The following is a 3,632-nucleotide window of genomic DNA, read 5'->3' as shown; positions in this document are numbered from 1 at the left end:
CCAATACATAGTCATTTAGGGATAAAACTCCTGGGCGTATCAGGCGTTAATTACACAGATCTCTGTGCACACACAAAAAATGAAAACTTCTTAACCCTGCCAGAGGAATCCCAATTCACAGAGCGGAAAAATGAAGCTTACACTGGAGGTAAGAAGTGCGTGGGGGAATGGTTATCATCCTCTTAAAGATGCTCTGAAAACTGCCTTCAGGAGTGATTAGCTCTTCCTATGCACGGAAGGAAACCGCTAGAAGGGGCTGGAGGAAATACGAAGATTAACAAATTAGACTTGATCAAAGCGTTTTCACAGCACGAAACCAAAATTCTGAAGAACACCCTTATCAGATTTTTTCCTCGGGACTCTTTAAAAATAGATAGTTAAAAGCAACCCTGGAAAAACTCAACCAGTTGGGAACAAACTGGTATTTCAGGAACTACTCGTGCCAGTCGAGGTGGTAATGCTGCTCCTAGTGCCTGAACACGAGCACCTGACTACTACTCTTTCACGGAATCACGGCATGTCCTGGGTTGGAAGGGACCCACGAGGATCTGCAAGTCCAACTTCTGGAAGGCTGCTGAGGTACCCGGTGGCCTTCCCTGCAAAACTTGCACCACAAAAAGGCTGCAAGGACCCCAGCCCTTCCTGTGTTTTCTGCTAGCAGTCTTTCTCCCTCATTCATGTGTGGACACAGTTTCCTTGAATTTCCTTGCGCTACTGGCATACCTGTGTAATCACCTCTTGCTGCTTTTTGTGGCCTTCATTTTAGCTCCAGCTGGTCTATGGCCTTGCTGGTTTTCTCTGTTACAGCCTGAGAAATGCTCTGAACTCTCCTGTTGCATATTATCATTTCCATTTTGTGTGTGCTCTCTTTTTGCCATTTACTTCATAGCAAAGCTCCTTGCTTAGCCAGACCTGCTGGTATTCCCAGCCGTCCTGCAAAACAACTGCTCTCAACCAGTTTTCTCTAAAAAAAAATCTGCTTTCTTGAAACTAACTGCTCTGAATCCTGCTGCTCACCTTCCCAGCCTGCCTCCACGTCCTGGATCCAGCCATCACCTCCTGGTCACTGCAGCTCCACGTGCCTACAGCCACTTGTTTCCACCACCTGTTCTCTTTGGCCTGTGAGCAGCGGGTCAAGGTGAGCACTGCCCCTGGTTTACGCTTCCATTTGAAATTTGTCACACATGCTTGGGAATATAACTCCACAGACACATGAGGAAAGCCGCTTAACACTCTCCCTTGTAAGTGGGAATATGCAGCTTTCACCCTCATCCCCACCATCTGCAGTTCTCTCTCTGAGGGAATCTGGACCCAAGAAACACTGTTTGAACAGCAAAAGCTATTTTCCTTTGTAAGAAGACCACAAGTTTCCAGTTTCCTTTATTTCTGAAGCATCAGGTTGAACTGGAACCCCACAACCCTTCCCATATATGACTATCAGCATGCAAAGTGAAAACAGATCAGCACTAAAAGAAGATGTGAGTTCTCCCTTGTTCCACCAAGAGTTGCAGTAGCTCCCACTGCATTGCATCTATTAGACAAAATCTCCCCATTTCACAGCTTCCACTCCCCTTGACTACAGCACACCAATCCAGTATGTTCTGTATTAAATACAAAAGGGTAGAATTGAAACAGTAGTTGGACTCTGGACTAAGAAGATTTAAAGTTAAAGGTTTGTTCCAGTTCTTCCCCTTCTTCAAATTCAAGTGGACTCCTTCACAGAAGGAATCAGATCCAGGCACATCAGGAATCTGGGAGACTTGGGCTGCTGAATCATTCTTCTGATGGATAATGCACATTAAAAAGCAGTTAAACACTTGTATACAAAATAGATTTTCTCATTATATAAAGAAAGATACTGGAAGCATATTATATCTTTTTTTTTTTTTTTTTTTTTTTTTTTTTTTTTGCTAATCAGAAGAGTCTCTAAAATTGGTTTAAAAAGTCTGCAGTTCACCCCTGAGGTTATTTGTATGCCATGTAGCAGCCTGAACAAATTTGCACAACCGCTCATCTTTCAGAAAGGTAGGTTTAAACATAAATGGTGGCAGTATTTTTAACTGCAGCGGAGGTTTAATTATGAAGGATTTCAAGTAGCGCCAGAATGGGAGTTCATGAACTAAAGCACTTTTAAAATGTTAATGGAAAAAACTTGGCTTTTCTTTGTTATGACCAAACATAGCATGTTAGAGATCAGGAAGTACCAGGGACCTTTTTTAATTGGCAACGATCACATACAAAATCTTCATCCTGGTCTACAGTAATTGGGCCCAAATTCCCTTTAAGCTACTACCAAAAATGGTGTTTTTCGTGGTTTCTTACGGAATACAACACTTTCTTTTTTACCAGAAGCTTCAGTGGTGCTCTGCAGGGGGAGCAAAATAGAGAAGATTCTAATTTAAACCCAATTAAAGATCAGTCACTCCATGTGATCAATAATTGCGCTCGTTGAGGTGGCATTTGTTTCCCAACCTCAAACAATGTCATGAATATGGAAAAGCTTCAAATTATACTTTGGTGTAATGATAGGGTTTCTGCTACAGGTATGCAAATGAAGCGATGTGATATACAAATCATGATTGTCAAATAGCTTTTTAATACCTTTGAGCAGCCCCAAGTTACGTAGGTTTCCAAAAGCTAAAGCACCTTGACAACCAGCAGAAAAATCACAAGTCAGTTCGCCTTCTCCCTCTACGTTACAAAATGTCAGGCCTGGATCAGCTGAAAAAGAAAGATTTACCCTTCCCACCCCCAAAGTAACAGGATTTTAAAAGGGAAAAAAAATATCTCCACAGGTTCCAAGCTAATTAAACATTTACAACCATCTTGCTTAGCCTCGATGTTGTAGGAAAAGCTCTGAAATCTCAGGCTGTGCTCCTCCTTACGGACACCACCCTTCTCTTTCCTTTGTCCCAGCACACTCCGAAACAGTAAAAGTCTCATGAAGAGAGACTGAGGTGAATTGCAATGGATCAGCTACATTACACCACACAGCATCTTGAACCACCAAACTCCAAGACAATGAGATCCAACTGGGCCAATGGTCAGGGCAAATCCTCGGCTGGGAGTAGGATCTCTGGTGTTGGACTCCTTGTCTCACTCCTGCACATCTCAGGGTCTCCCATCGGACAAAGGGGCACAGCACAACTTCTCTTCCTGGCAGACAGGTTAGAAGGATAAACATGTTCCTACCCGTGTTGTACCTTGATGTGGAGATCGGGATGTTGCATGGGACTGTGCCTTACAGAAGTCCAGGCAGATGACATCAGTTGGTCTCCCCTAGCCAACTGAGGCAGTCACTCCATCACAGAAGGCCACCAGAATGTGTTCGTACATTAATAAATCAAACCAGAAAAGATTGGAGAAGTAAAACGAGGTCTCTCATCCTAAAAGCCCATGTATCAGTTGTCTCTGGGAAGACAACAACAGCCAATACATCTAAAAATTATTCCAGCTCAAGTTAGTGACAAAACAGAACTTAGATACATATCCCCCAAACACATAGGGGTGAAACACCAGACAAGTCACCCCACCTCCTTTTGAAATACCGGACAGACACTTTTCCATCAAAATCTGATAAAGGCAACGCCTCAATTTTTGATGGTACAGATAACAAGATAATCTCCCTCACT

This window comes from Aythya ferina (genome assembly GCF_964211825.1).
Source record: "Aythya ferina genome assembly, chromosome: 7".
In the NCBI taxonomy this organism is placed as follows: domain Eukaryota; kingdom Metazoa; phylum Chordata; class Aves; order Anseriformes; family Anatidae; genus Aythya; species Aythya ferina.
This window is presented reverse-complemented; position numbering follows the sequence as displayed.